This window comes from Triturus cristatus, chromosome 7 (assembly GCF_964204655.1).
Source record: "Triturus cristatus chromosome 7, aTriCri1.1, whole genome shotgun sequence".
NCBI classification, from domain to species: domain Eukaryota; kingdom Metazoa; phylum Chordata; class Amphibia; order Caudata; family Salamandridae; genus Triturus; species Triturus cristatus.
Window position 1 is genome coordinate 1,172,504,397 of NC_140590.1, and position 16,454 is coordinate 1,172,520,850.

Below are 16,454 nucleotides of genomic sequence, written 5' to 3' on the forward strand. Positions count from 1 at the left end.
CGTCTGTCAATAATGATTAGACTGGTACAAGGTCCAAACATCGCCCACTCTGCTCCTAACAACAGGTTCCTTCCCATTCTGGTGTAGCGGACTAACACATAACAAACAGGCTGTCATTGCCCTATATATAAACAAAACATTATTTCAACAGGACCTTCAGGCAAACTCAGCCTGCTCCGGGCTGGCAGACATCCACAGAACGTCAAAAATCGCTTGGGAATTCTGTGGACAGGATCAAGATTGGCCGAGGCGCCAATAATACCCCAATCGTGGGTCGTTTTACATATTACTAGTGCCGCCCATTTCTAGACTAAGCCTAGCGCGTGTGAAGCCTTCCGATTGGTTGTTATTCGACCCGGAAGTTCTAAAATTATACATCCGTTAGACCTAAACAGAATCAACACACGACGGAATTATTAAGCTGAAATCAAAGGCGGTCGTGTAAGTTGTGGAGAGGTGGTGATCACCCTAAGTAAATGCGCAGAAATACAGAGTGTATATATGTAACTGCCCCATGCTAGGTGGGTGGTTGAGTGTTCAATTAGGACGGGTAATAAAAAACCCAGTCTAAGTACATTTGCCGAGCAGTGTGACTGAATGTTCTTAGACTGAAATAAGAAGCGCGGAAGGGCAAGATTCAAATGCACTGACCTTTTCGGATGATTCTCAGTCTTTTAATAAACGACTGTTGCATTAGAATTGTATTGTGCGCTGATGATAGTATTGTTATAGTAGTTAGATTGATACTGAAACTGGGATCCACTGAGAAGATTTTTTGGGGGTGGCGTGGGTTGAGTTGCTGAAGGATTGACGTTACTTTATGAAATGTATACGGCGGTCACCATTAAAAAGAACTGACTGCGCAGGGATGATATCCGTCGATTAATATTAATGCGCCGGCATACATTTAAAATGGTATTCATTTGGTCTCGGTTGAACTTGCAGCTGAACGGAGGCCAGCGTTGGCTTGCGTATTTGCCAGTTTTAAACACTCCGTTTATTTCACGGCACACTATATTAGTAAACATGTACATGTCGGGGTAAAATTATTTTTTACACCTCTCAGGATGTTTCACTTTGTTAATGCCTATGGGTGGTCTCCGTCGATGAATGTAAAATCGTGGCCAGTTCACTGGCACAACTTAGAAACGCACTAATTTGCTTTGAGTTGATCATCCGTCCGAATGCAAGTTTAGATTGGTTTTGCGTATTTGTGCAAACACTGCACCCGTTTTAAAACTACTTATTGGTTTTAAAGTATACCGTAAAAGTAATGATGTAATTTTAGGGTAAAATGATTGCACTTTTCTTAGGATATATTATTGTACGATGTTATACATTGTAATGTTTTAAGATGCAACATTGTTATGGTTTTAATTAACTTAAACAATAAACTTGAACTTGTATACAGTTTTCTGATGCAGCAGTTCTAGTTATGTGCTTCCGGCAGAGCCGTCCCTTGCTCAGATAGTGCCCTGGGCAGAAATATATGTGGCGCCCTCAATTGTGAAATCATATGAGACGGAGTGGGCCCGTTCTGTGTTTATAGCTCAGTCTTCTGCTAAATACAGTATGGACTGGCATTTGAGCACAAACGTCCTTGGTACTCTGCCCCACACCCACCAAACTCACCTGAATCACCCATTGCTTAACTCCATCACGTTGATGCCAAGTTTTTTTGGGGGGGGGGGGGGGGTGAGGGAGATGGGAGTGCAACAAATGGAACCGATGAAATATTAAAACAGCTCATGCAGCATGTTAAAATGAATAAAAGTACTTTTACACTAATTTATTGGAGCCAAGTGAAAGGGGCGCTAGCTGTTTGCATGACCTTCAACAAGACAAATCTGTGCGCCCCTATGAAGATTGGCTTCCAGTTCCTGGGTCCAGCTTGCCTGTAACAAAAGCCGACTCGGGTTGCTGCATTGAGATGCTTGGGGAACACTTGTCCTGATAATGTTGAGAGAGACCAGTCGGCACTGATATAACTGAGTGTTTGAAGTCCATAACCCTTTCTATAGGTGTCTAATTGCTTCTCAGTCAGCACAGGCATCCACTAGGGTGACAATTTCACTCCATGGCATTACAGACACTGCTTGCAGACCTAAACCTTTCGCCTTCAATTCATTGATTTGAGGTGTGTTAGTCTAATTAGTTCACTGGAAGCAAAGTAAGACTACTGCAGCCTGAATTCATTAGGTTATCGCTCAAAAGTCGAAATCTGGGAATAATGTCTAATGACCTAAAAGCAGATAGTCACCCTAACACTCACTGATCGACTGACTCCCATCCCCTGTCTGAAGTAGTATATAGACTCCCTCCACTCTTTGTGTTGCTAAATATCTTCTTCTCCAGCTCCTTCCACGGTGCTACATGTGTTGCATCATCTACCACCTTCTCAGAAGTGCCTCTGCCTCATTCCATATGCACTGAGAAGCCATTTGTATGTGGTGCCAGGACACCTATGCCTTCTCACATCTCAGCAGTGCTGAACACTTTTTCCACTCCTCATGTTCCTCGTGGGGGAAGAGAGAGCGGTTTAAGTTGTTCTGCTAGAGGTGCCTTAACAGCCTACCCGTTTAACTCTGTAGCATATATGCTCCAAACACCAACCCAGGGATGTTTTGGATGACACTATCAGCAAGCTTTGTTTAAAACAGACACAGGCAGACCTCAGAGAAAATTGGCCAATTTCTCAACATCCAAGTTCAATTGTGCCCTACAGCAGGGGGGGCCACCAGGAGGGAGTGATATAGAAATTGCATGCAGTGCACTGGATAAACGAATCGGTGATGCACTTGACAAGGTGGCTCCTTGGGCCATCATGGCCCCGAGGAGACAGTCTAGATCCGCACCCTGGTTCAATGATGAACTACGGACCCTGAAGTCCTCCTGCAAACATTTGGAACGAAAGTGGAGAGAAGACTTCTCTGAAAACAGGAAGGCCACTTACAAAGCTAGGCTCAAACACTATCACTCATTAATAACGAAAACGCAAGCTGCTTACTATAATAGGAAGATAGAACAGGCCGAAAACTCCTCTAAAGAGTTATTTGTAATTTTCAAAGAATTATCGTCTCTTAACAGAACTTCGGCTCCTAGTAACGATTCTGTGGAATCCTGCAATTTGATATTTTTCCGATAAGGTAGAGAAGATCTACTCAACCTTTCCGGAGGAGGCGCGTAGCATGTGGTTGGATGAGACAGAAGTGCATAACCTGGAGGAAACTCTCTGCCTCTCCAGTTTCACACTTCCCTCCTTGCACGACCTCAAAACCACTGCTCTGAACATTAAGTCTGGCTCTCCGAGGGACCCCATGAAAGCTTAGAAATATGAGGGAGAGCATGGACATTCTAGCTCCTTATATTAGGAACCTCCTCAGACTCTCTTTTGAATGAGGGGTGGTACCTCAAAGGTGGAAGGAGGCAGTGGTTATACCCATTAAAAAAAAGCGAGGGATCAAAGCCAGCTAGTTGGAGAATTTACGACCAATCTCACTCCTACCTTTTTTCGCCAAAATTGCAGAAAAAACGGTTAACGCTCAACTAATAAAACACATGAACCGGGTTAGTCTACTCCACCCCACGCAATCGGGATTCCGGGCTAATTATTCCACAGAGTCAGCGCTGCTTCTGTCCACAGAAACCATGCGTAGACAGGTGGATGAGGGACAGACGGTAGCGCTGATTCTGCTGGACCTAAGCGCCGCCTTCGACACCGTTGCCCATCCCATACTCCTCCAGCGCCTTAAAAAGGGAGGACTAACCAATCTGGCTCTGAAATGGCTAAGATCCTTCCTACAGGACAGGACCTTTCAAGTATCTCAATGACCACACTACTCCAAGAGCATCAGGTTAGATCAGGGGGTCCCCCAAGGCTCTATATTGAGCCCCACACTTTTCAACCTGTATATGGCCCCTCTACCTAACATTATTGAAAAATATGGCATTAGTGTCGTGTCCTATGCGGATGACACGCAACTTGTAGTATCTCTATCCCAATCTCAGGAAAAATCAGCCACTAACTTCTCCACATGCCTACAAGAGCTGGCGGTCTGGATGTCCAACAACTGTTTAAAGCTGAACGGCAGCAAGACAGAGGTCCTAATTGTGGGCAAAGCTCCCTCGATATGGTCATCAAAATGGTGGCCACAGACCCTGGGCGCCACCCCCACTCCTAGTGAACAGGTAAAGAACCTGGGGATGTGGCTAGACTCCAAGCTCTCTTTTGACCACCACACCAGGACTGTGGCTGGGAAGTGCTTTGGAATAATGAAAGGCCTTCGTAAGACTCTAGATGTGCTCCCGATAGCGGCCTGAAAAACTCTAGTCCACGCATTTGTCACCTCGCGTTTGGACTACGGTAATGCGCTCTATATAGGCACCAGCAGCAAGAGCATTCAAAGACTGCAATGTACTCAAAACGCGGCCGCCTGCCTAGTCCTGATGCTCCCGAGAAGAGCCTCGTCCAAAAATGCCCGAGCTTCATTACACTGGCTCCCGATTAAAGAAAGAATCCTCTTTAAGGCCCTTTGCTTCAGCCAACGGATCCTGATGGGGACGGGCCCGACTTACCTACACAACCTACTGCTCCCCTACGCTCCCACCAGGACCTTACGGTCCTGCGGCTCAGGACAGGTTCAAGTCCCAATAATTAAAAGAATGAGAATGGGGGGTCGCTCTTTCCGCTACCTTGCCGCTAAACAATGGAACGCTCTTCCACAGGATCTTTGGATGGAACAATCTGAAAAAATGTTCAGGAAAAAACTGAAGACATGGCTCTACCAGATGTAGAGCCGTATATCTGACTTCTGCCCAGTATCTTTCTCTGGCACGCCATTGGCAGCATGGGCCGCAGCCCGGGGACACACTAGTGAGTGTAACCAGGCGCTTTACAAGCTCTATTATTATTATTATTATTATTATTATAATTAGTGCTAACTCAGAATACTCCTTTCCCATGGATGTTAGGAGGAGAGTACAACTGCATCCTGGACTTGCAGCTTGATCGTTCTCACCCACCCTTGCCAGGCCCCTCCCTCCCCCATACGCTCAGACAGAACTTTTTGTGACCTTGTTGATGCACTAGGCGTTAAAAGATGTGTAGAGTGCTCTTAAACCTTCCTCTCAAGTGTACTCTTTTCATTCAGTACCCCATGATCTTTGCACCTCAACCATGTATTATGATCCCACACCCTTCTGGCCTCCTTCCCAGCTATAAAATACTTAGGCCGCGTGGTGTCTGACCATGACGCCCACACCATTGACTTGCAATGGGGGAATCCCTCACCCTCCGACCCCTGTGTGGCGTCTGTCCCAAGACTGTCTGGAAGATCCCATATTCCTGGACGCCCAGGAAACAAATATCTGTACTTACTTTTCCGACAGCGAAGGCACGGCCTCTAATGCTCTCCTTGAATGGGATGCCTTCAAGGTGGTCACCTGTGGTATCTGCCTTCAGGAAATAGTAGGAGTCCGTTGTACTCTTGACAAAGAACTCACAGAGGCGGAACATAGTCTACCATCATTACAACGTCAGTCTGAGTGGGAAGCTTCTAGTTGGCATGCATTGGAACAGGCTAAGCGCCACCTCACCTACCTTTTTGGAGCACCTGCAGTGTTTTAACCCACCGACTATGCAATTAAAAACCACAGAGAGGGTGATAAATCAGGCCACCTTCCTGCATGGTTAATTGGACAGGCCCAAATGGTGGCCCCCATCTCCGAGTTGGTCTCCCCTTCAGGTACGGTCCTCCATACATGACATTCTTTCAGAATTCTACAAACATTACTCCCACATCTATAAAGCACCCCAGTTGACACCGGAAAGGACAGCTGACTCTTTCCTTACACACCACACACTATTACATATCGCTACAGCTCAACGAGACACCTTAGATGCAACCATAACACTGGCAGATGTTAAGTGGGCAATCCAGGACCTGGCCAGGAACAAGAGTCCAGACCTTGACGGCCTATTTTAGAATATAATGGGACAGACACTGTCTTAGCACCTCACTTAGCAGTTGTATACAGCAAGGTCCTTCGACTGAACGAATCCCTGTCCTTCCTTTGGGAGTTTTTACTACTCTCCATCCCCAGCCAGATTGGGATCCTACCAGTACTGCCTCTCACCTCCCTATGGGGGCAGACTATAAAATCATGGGTAAAATCTTATCCGTCTGATATGCCCAAATACTACCAGAACTCTTCACCCGGACCAGAATGGGTTTGTCCCCGGACACAGCACTTCCCATAACCTTCAACGCCTGTTCCACGTTCAGGATTAGGTCCAGGGACAGTTCCCTTCTGCGGTGTGCCTGGAGAAGGCATTTGACTCATTGGCTGGAGCTATATTTTTCAGGTCCTTGAGCGGAAGGGCATAGGCAACCACCTTCTGGCCTACCCCGGCTTCTATACACAACCCCCCTTTCATGAGTCTAGGTGGGCCGATATATCTCCAACGCCTTTTAAGTCGAGCACAGCACTCTTCAGGGGTGTCCTTTCTCACCCTTGCACTTCGCGATGGCCATGGAACCTCTTGCCACACGGGGGCATCTCCCTTGTGTACACGAGACACGCAGTGTCCTTGTACGTTGACTATACTTTATTTTTCCTCCACGATGCCCACGTGGACCTCATCCAGAGTGCATTGCAGTCATTCGCCAGACTATCTGGCTTAACGGCCAATGGAAACAAATCCTCCAGTTACCCACTTCACAAATACCTTACCTCACGAGAGAGCATTCTTGGTGGTGCTCCCCTCACCTGCCGTTCGATACTTAGGAATTTGTGTATACCAAACTCTTACTGATCTTGTCGATGGCAATATGCACCCCATAATATTATCATTGAAATCCCCGGTGTCTTTCTTGAAAAAACTCTCACTGGCAACAACTGGGAGGATCTCACTGTCAAAGATGTTGATTCTAAACGACTTCTGTACTATATTGCCAATCTCCCAGTGATACCCCCTGGTAGGTTTTTTCAGGAAGGCAACACTGCTGACTGAACTTAAATGGGGAACCGGTTGCCGCCGGATTGGCTTGGAGAAGTTACAATTGCACACGGATAGGGCAGACTAGGTGCCCCTTCCTTGGATTTTTTTTTTTTTTTTAGCAGTGCAAATGCAATTGGTCTCTCGGTGGATAGCCGTTCGCAATCTCGGAGAATCATGCTACCACTCACCATTGCTTTCTGCCTCTGTTATTAGAAATCTCTTACTCCTGCAGGGACAACTTGACCCGCCCCCGCCCCCACCCTTCGCTCGCTGCAAGTACAGATAGGCTACAAATGCTTGATTAGAACCCGCACTGTAAAACAACACGTTCTCCCATATGCCCCAGGGTTTCCTCTGCAGGGCCTCCCCCGTTACTTGGGCACATATACGGCCTCTGCTTTACGCTGCTGGTGAGATTGCTCCCGGACATCAGAGGGTGACCTGTTTCCAGACGGCCACTTTATTTCCTTTGAATAGTTCCAAACAGACTTCTGACTGGGCAGTTTCTCACCTGCCGCCAACTCCATAGTACTTGTCATACTTTATGGCTGACTAGAGACGTAGAGCCCCTCACCATGTGAGAAGGTGGTCATTGGGTCACATGGCTCTATAGGGTGGTCGGTAGCCACACCGACAGTTCCTTGGGACCTCTTCACATTGTGGTAAGACGATATAGGGAGGATGCTTAATGACACAGAATGGACACAGTCACTGGTGTTCCTTCATACCGTCCTGAAAAATGTCAATTAAAAAATATTTAATTTCACATCCTTCACCGTGCTTATTTGACCCCTGCACAACTCAACCAGTGTTTTCCCACTGCAGACCTACACTGTCCCTGCTGTAACTCATGAAATACGGATTTTCAACACATGCTATGGTTCTGTTCCACCCTGTCCAACTACTGGTAAGTTATTCATGCCACACTTAGCGGGGTCGCTGAGCTCACTGATATATACACTTGGGAGGCATGCACCCATGGTTTTTTAGAACGCAGAAAGAAACTCACTGTCCACACTCGTTCTGCTGCCCTTGTGCTGTAACTGGCCAAGAGAACACTCGCACTGCATTGGAAGGACCCCTTTTCTCCACCAATGTCAGCATGGCAAGGTGCAGCACTCAAATGGGGGTCGGCAGTGGGAATCGCACTTCACTATGAAGAGGCTTGCCCCATCCGCAGACGTCCCATATCCCTCGAATGTGACACACTTTTGACACATTTCCAGTCCCTATTTTTGTCCATTTCACCTTATGTCCCCAGACGATCTCCCTCCATGAATCCATCGCACCAACACCACTGCTCCGTGAGCCCACCACATGCATTACCTCTGTACCTACCCTCTTGTGCATCTCTTCTACCCTCCCCTTTGCCGACACTTGCTACATAATCACACAATGGACTTGCCTTCCTGTTTACCCCTGCAACTCATCTATATCGTAACTTAAACTACCACATGCCCTAAAGACCAGCAGTCCGTACCCATTCCCCATATCAGTCTTTGAACCCACCTCTTCCCAAGTTCTAGTTAAGTGGTTTTCACATTACCCTTTTCATATACTCTCTGACACCGATGGAGATTATATGATTGATTGTATCACTCGAAAAACACACTAGGACTCGGTGTCTCCTAATGTACTTCGTTTTCAAGAATGTTTGTTTATTGCTTTCATTGCAAAGCTTTGTTTCACCATGCATAACTTCAATAAAAACTACAAATAAAAAAACCAAAGGCTTATTAACAATAGCAAGCACTCTTTGAAGTTGCCTTTTTGATCTGAGACCTTCATGAATCACTATCCTCGCAATCAACCAGTAACGGAACACAGTGCACCTTTGAGCGCTGGACAGGCACTGTATTTCAGTAGTCTTTAGGGATTCAAGGGTTACTTTGGGGACTTGACTTCTGCTGAGGATTGTTGGGTGACTAGTCCATTCAGGCTTACCAAACGAGGATCCAAAGTAGTTTGAGAGTAACTGAGACTTTTGAGGTGCTACATTCAAAAGGTTTCAGTTCTAATGGAGATCGCCATGCTCACTACAGGTTAATCATTATCTGATTGTAAGGCATCGCACCTTTTTGGGAACACTGGGGCTTCTAGGACTTTGTGGTAGGGTGTGATGCCCGGACCTCCTTCATGCACCTATCTAGGAGTCTTAGACGTGGCTGGATTTATTGTTGCCTGTGGGAAGCCTAGTTGTTAGTTAGGACTACCAGGTAACATTTCGGGAACTGACATATGCAGTTGGAAAGTTGATTCGGTGGTTTTCCTTCAGGCCCAGTACACATTGTGAACGTGTTCTGGGTGCTACAAGAACAAATGGACCTCCGTTTCCTCTTAAAGTGGACAATAAAGGCTGTAACAGCTCAGTACCAGGAAGGGGAAAAAGGAGGTCCTGGGAAGTGGGAAAGAATTACATTGTACGTTGTGCAGGGGAGTAAGTTCACCAGGCAGCTGTCCTATATGTAGTTAATTCTGATACTCTGCATCTCTGGTCCTCCCTCAAAATTGCATTGCAGTATATGGGTGACTGGTAATGTGTTCCACACAGAGAGTGCCTTTGGTTCTCAGTCAAGGCCTGGAAAATAGAAGACTGCTGGAAGCCTGCTTGAAAGGGGATAGAATACTTGATGAATCAACAAAGGTCCAACAGAACAAATACATTACGAAAGCACTACGGTGTATAAATGACAGTGCTCACAATACATTTTGGTAACATGGGATGTGTCAAAGAAAAGCTTCTTGGGATTCCCCTCACTCAAAGAATTTTATTTGATATAATTTACGTTTAATTGCGTAGGAACAAGTTGAGAAAAAGAAACAAGAATTTACTGTAAGTAGACATTGCCCTAGTTGCATTAGGAGGGCTATATAATCTTCATTTCATTTGGTATATTAACTATCTATGCTCTGTTGGTTGCAGGCAGGCTATATTGATTTTTTTGTCAAATCTGTTTTATTAAGTTTTTAAATCATAGTACATAAGCATATCATACGGCATCACATTACATAGACATCAAGTCAGAAATTTAGACATACTGGTGAATCATGCCAACTGTCGGGGGGATGGGAGGGAGCAGTCAGGCGCCTGTTAGCGCGCCCACCACCGCCCTCCCGAGGCCCAGTCTCTTCATCCTTAGGAGTTCAGATGTCATCTCGTTAGAGGGGGCCAGCCCCACCACCCACCAGCCATGGGGCCGTTCAGGAAAACTAGACTCGCCAGTGCAACTGAGGCGTCGATATAATCAGAAAGGTGACATGCAACACAGAAGAAAGAACCCATAACAAAGGCAGCGTGTGTATGAACGTGTTTGGTGTGCTCCCACCCCCCAGTCCGCCCCGACCCCCCCCCCCCCTTTCTATCAGCCCCAGGGGCACCCCTCCAAGCTCTAATAGGCGCAGGTGTCCCCAATCGCTCCCTACCACCTCACCAGTGGACCTGCGACATTGGGGGCCGCACTAGTTCGCCAGCGAGGCTGCCTACACTACGCCGCCGCTTGCGCCATTGCCGTCCTGCCCGGCCCCATCCCTGCTGCCTGTGGCGCCCTCCCCCATCGAGCGCCGGAACTCGGCAAGCAACTGTTCCCAGCGGTCCGCCATGGGCTCCCTCCGCAGCCCCAGTGTGTCCTCCCTGCGGATGGCCGTCCCCTCCGCTCTGGCCCACGCCTGAAACGATGAACTCCAGGCCCTCGCGTGCGGCGGGTCAGGCGCCTTCCATCTCCTGGTGATGAGGCGCTTCGCCACCACGAGCCCCAGGTCTAGAAATCTGGACGCTACCTTGTCTTTGGGCGATCTGGTGAATTGGTGTAAGATATGTTCGGGCCAGTCAAAGGGAACGCTACGCCCCACACTCCCTTGCAGCTGCTCACTAACCGCCCTCCAATAGGCGTGTAGCGCAGGGCAGCCCCACAGCATGTGTAGCAACCCCGCCCCCAGCTCGCGGCACCTGGGGCAAAACGCATCCACGCGGTGAAAATACCTGTTAATCAGCTCTGGTGTGAGGTAGGCCCTGTGGACGATGAACAACTGAATTTGGCGAAACCGCAGATTGCGGGGGATACGCACTGGGCTCCTGAGCACCCTCTCCCACTCCCTGTCTGCCAGCGGCCGTCCCAGGTCCAGCTCCCACTTGCCACGAAGTGGGCCCAGATCAACCGCCGTGTGCTCTCGCAACGAGGCGGCAAACCAGCGGACCAAGTGCCCGCCCCGTCCCATGACATGCAGATATTGCATGGTCAGATGTTGGGCAGGCTCTGCGGCCATGTTCCCCCATTTGGCGGTCAGGCTCGCCAGTAGTGAGCGGTGCAATAAGAATCCACCAGGTGGGAGCCCGTCCTCCGACACCAAGGTCTCGTACGGGATCAGCACACCATCCCTGTATAGGTCTCCCAGCGTGTGCACGTCCGCCGCCCACCAGTCCGTCAGCGCGGGAGCCGCGAGCACCCCCCCACCTCCAGGTGAACCCTCTAAGGGTATCGCCGGCGCATATGGCACCACCGCGCGTGTGAGGTACAAGGCCCTCTTAAAGCACCTGTGCGCCACTGCCAGGAGGAGTGGCATCGGCCCCGCCGCCGCTGCCAGGGGGTGGAAAAGCCCGGTCACGCGCTCTAATGAGTAGGGGGCAGCCCCCGTGGCTGTGTCATCCCTGCCCCTGTCGGCTAACCAGCGGGCAATCCATTGCAGCTGTGCCGCCAGGTAGTAATGTTCAAAGCAGGGCGCCGCCAGCCCACCCCTATCCGTCGGGAGGAAAAGCTTTGCTAGCGCCAACCTGTGCCTGGCGTCACCCCAGACAAAGTCCCGCAGCATCCGGTTGAGCCTGCCAAAGAAGGCGGGCGGAACGTACAGTGGCAGGTTGACAAAGTAATAGAGTAGACGGGGGAGCATGACCATTTTGGCGAGCGCCACCCTGCCCGTGGTGGTTAGCGGAAGCGTATTCCAGAAGGCCACCTGTGACCCAAGTGCCGCGACCGCTCTCCCCAGATTGCCATCAAACAAGTCGACTGGGCATCGATAAATGTGTATCCCCAGGTAACGGAAGGTGCCGCCTCTCCACTGTACCGGCGTGCCATTCAGGCTGTAACCCGGGTCCGCAGTCTCCTCGCTAAAAGCGTATAGACAAGACTTACCCGCGTTAACGCGAAGTCCCGAAATAGTGGGCAGGCAGGCTATATTGATAATAGGCTCTAGAGCAGTATCCTTTCTTCTATATGTGACTGCGGCGGCCATTTTGGCACAATCCCCTAACAGCCGAAAATCCCGCTTAATGCCTTTGCAAGTTTCATGAATGATATTGATCTCAATACCAACTTGCCCAAGTCCTGTGTTATGTACTGTTTAGCTAAAATCTACTGGATGTACTCTATGCCTAGTAACAATACGACTCTTGGCATTATCCCTCCATTTCTGTATTTAGGGGTGGTGTACTTCCGTTACTTATTGTGGTTAATTTGAGTTTTAACCTGGCACATAATGCCCAATACAATGGGGACCTTAATAGGCAATAAGCCATTTGTTCCACTCTTGCAAATATAGAAGACCCCGTGTGTACCAATTGCTACATTTGGTGCTGGGTGTTTGAGACACCCTAAAAGCACTCTTTTTTTATGATTAAAAGATAACAGATTTTGTAGCTGTTTTCTGTCATTACCTTTGAGTTCCTCCCGTTATTTTTATAACAAGGAGTTGGCTCTAGGCTATTTGGATGATCAGATTACAGTGACCCCTCTTCTATTATTGATTTCCATCTGGTCCAACCCCAACACTATATTTAACCACTGGGTTATCCTGGATTGCTTAGACATTGAGCACTGTATGAAGACCCCTTGGTTTGCCTATTTAAAAAAATACAATAATAACCAACATTCTGGGCATAGCTTTATTCATCATCCCCTGTCAATTGTGGAATCTGACACAGCTTGGGAAAAGCATACTTTCTTGGAGTGCAGACGTTTGGACAGAGTCCACATAGTTAGACAAACCATTGCTATGCCACTTTGCCGTATTGCAAACCTGCAGTGGAATCGAACCATATCTCTTGTCTGATCAATTTAGGGGAAATATTGCTCTTGGATAGATATCAAATTGGCCCTATTCGTCAACTTCGGTGCTTTCCTTTGGGTCAGTATTGTACTGCAAGCACTGGCGTCTCTCTGATGAGGGCTCGTTCTGTCTCTTAAATAATATTTTTAAAATATATATTATTCTTTTATTACCAAAACGTTTTAAATGCCGGTTCCTAGGAAATGCAATTTTACCTGTTTCAGATCATTGTTCTGTTATTTACAAATTTCTGATTATGACACTTGTCTTGCTGTTGTATCTTTTTTAGAACTGGCTGTGCATGCTCGCAATACCATGATGTTTTAAGTAGCTTTGTATTTATTGTGTTCTGTGACTTTTATGATTATTTTAGTATAATCAAATAAAATGTTTAATCTATATATAATGTCCATTGTGCTTTTACAATGGCAATGCTATTCTCCACATCCTCCAAAGGACTATGCCAATGACTTAAATACAATACTTCAAAGAGTAACAGGATTGATCTTCAAGCAAAAAAAATCTTACCATAATTACCAAAAACTTCTCTCCCTCCTGTGGGTTGCCTATTCACTGTTGAATCAGACTATGTATTGTCCTCTTTTTATATCTACAAAGGCAATGACTTCCTTGTGTAACCTTCTGGGCCAATGTCTACTCACTTTAAATCTGCCCCGTGTTTCCTCCTTTTTAGGTCTTGCCTGGTGAAAAGCAGCGTATGCGCTGCTCTCGTCAGAGAGACCTTTTGGAATCGATTCTCCCCAACGCTTGCATGCACGCTGCTCTCGCCATCTGTCCAATGCAGACAGCATGCCCGTGCCCCTACGGACTGTGGACAGTCCGACACCATCTTGTGCTAAGCTTGCCATTGTCATGGCAACTCTTCGCATATGATGTCCACATGCGCGGGCATGGCGGCTTTCACGCGCACGGAGGGACAAAGATGGCATCGGGCTGTCCACACTCCTTCAGCGAAGCAGCTTCCTTTCCGGTGGCGCTCTGAGTGCCATCAGGCTGGAATCGTTTGTGCATCTAGAATGGAAATAGCGTAGTTCCACTTTATTATCCATTGATGCTTCATTCTTCACTCGCTTCAGTGACTACCCCGAACCTTTCCTGAGATTTGAGAGAGATTGCCACCAGCCTGCGAGTCATAACTCTTATATTACCCCTCTCCACCTTGAAAATATAATGGAGTACATTTGAACTTCCCACCGTTTAGTCTAAGTGCCTTGTCTCCGTCATATTGTCTTTGTAGTATTTGATTTAGCATTGCTCGATCCGACTGTGGCAGGTACAATAGTTAAAATACTGAATGGGCTATAGTGGCATACCGTTCTTTATGAATATAGTGCCTAGTTGAAGGTATCCCCCTTTAAAACTAGCTCTGACGGAGTCAATAGGTTATGCCTGTTTATAATCCCCCCCACACGCTGACATGCCTTAGAGACAGCAACACATACGTTCATCGGTGCACACAGACAGCTACACACTTACATCCATCTATACAGACACCAAAACGGATGCAGGAAAATGTGAAAGTAGCAAGGTTTTGAAGTGTGCAGGGACGGATAAGAGTGGGTGAGGAAAAAACAATAACGATTGTGGAAAAGGGTTTCTAATGGGTTGGGTTGGTGGGGGTGGAATGTGGAACTTTGTTTATGTTCCAAAGTTGCCTGGACAGCGAGTGCTCCACTTGAGGCAGTTACTCTGTGGTTGGTTGGGGAGGATTGCGTTGCTTTCAAGCTTGAGGTTTATTCATTGCTTACGTGTCTTCATCATTACAGATTTCTCTCAAAACGAGCTGGGAATAAGGGCTACACACTGTTGTGTTCTCTTTCCCTTTTGTCCCTTCTCTCTTCCCTGGAGGCTTCTTGAAGTTACGTTATGTGGAAAAAGCATAGCATTTGCTATCATTTGTATGGGACCATATGGCTTTCGGTGAAGCCATCACTTAAAAAAAATATATATTTTACAAACCGGCTTGCAGGTCATTGTCCATGTAGCCTAGAAGCGCCATGACAAGTTTTTGCTTTGCTTATGTGTGACATTTCCCTCTTTACAATGTGCTTATGTGTCACAATTCAGTACCTTATGTGTAAAACAGATTTGCAGACATTTCACTGCAGGGCAAATACTGAAAGTCTCTCAACGCCATTGTTTGCCTCAGGATGATTGTCGTTTTTGTCTTTAATATTTTTTTTTATGGGGGTGCTTTTTTTATTTAAGCCATGTTTTACGTTCTAGTGATTGATGCCCGTGCCTTGTTCTGTTTTCATTCGTGCTGTTGGCCTGACCTGTGCAGCGCTTCAGCAAGAGATTGTGTTATTTCCATGCTTTGGCCAACATTACCATTCGCACTGATGCAGACTAAACACAAAATGGTTTTAAAATTAGGCAAATGTATGTATTAAGGTGTAAGGATGGCAGGCCAATGTGGACTCTGCGTGACTATGTAGCATTTTTTTTAAACATCTACATAAATACCAAAATATTGCAGTAACTCCCCCTGCTGAAGATCTTTAATGTAAGCTTGCTACTCACTCTCTACTACTCACTCAATACTACTCCACTACTCACTCTCTACTACTCTCTCTCTACTATCTACTACTCTCTCATTACTATCTACTACTCACTCTCTACTAGTCTCTACTACTCAGTCTCAATTACTCTCTACTACTCTCTCTACATTACCCTCTACTACTCACTCTCTACTACTCACTCTCTACTATTCTCTACTATTCTCTACTATTCTCTACTACTCTCTACTACTCTCTACTACTCTCTCTACTACCCTCTCTACTACCCTCTACTACTCACTCTCTACTACTCTCTACTATTCTCTACTACTCTACTACTGTCTACTCTACTACTGTCTACTCTACTACTGTCTACTCTACTACTGTCTACTCTACTACTGTCTACTCTACTACTGTCTACTCTACTACTCTCTACTCTACTACTCTCTACTCTACTACTCTCTACTCTACTACTCTCTACTCTCTACTCTACTACTCTCTACTCTACTACTCTCTATCTACTACTCAGCCTCTACTACTATGTACTACTCACTCTCTACTACTCTCTCTACTACTCTCTACTGCTCACTCTACTACTCTCTACTACTCTCTCTCTACTACTCTCTCTACTACTCTCTACTACTTTACTACTCACTCTACTACTCACTCTCTACTCGCTCTACTACCCACTCTCTATTACTCTCTACTACTCTCTACATTACCCTCTACTACTCACTCTCTACTACTCGCTCTCTACTACTCACTCTCTACTACTCACTCTCTACTACTCACTCTATTCTCTACTACTCTCTCTACTACCCTCTACTACTCACTCTACTACTCTCTCTACTACTCTCTACTGCTCACTCTACTACTCTCTACTACTCTCTCTCTCT

At 46.8% G+C, this 16,454-nt stretch overlaps 1 protein-coding gene across 3 annotated transcripts in view; it reads left to right on the top strand.

Moving 5' to 3' along the window:
- The first annotated feature begins 320 nt into the window (after positions 1–320).
- CD2BP2 (CD2 cytoplasmic tail binding protein 2) overlaps positions 321–16,454 on the top strand; it is a 72,283-nt gene continuing 56,149 nt past the window's right edge. The window contains exon 1 of one of the 3 annotated variants that reach the window (XM_085618472.1): positions 321–441. The gene's annotated coding sequence lies outside the window, so the exon portion shown is untranslated. Of the gene's footprint in view, positions 522–16,454 lie in introns of all 3 variants that reach the window. The other 2 variants (XM_085618474.1, XM_085618475.1) reach the window with 2 other exon arrangements.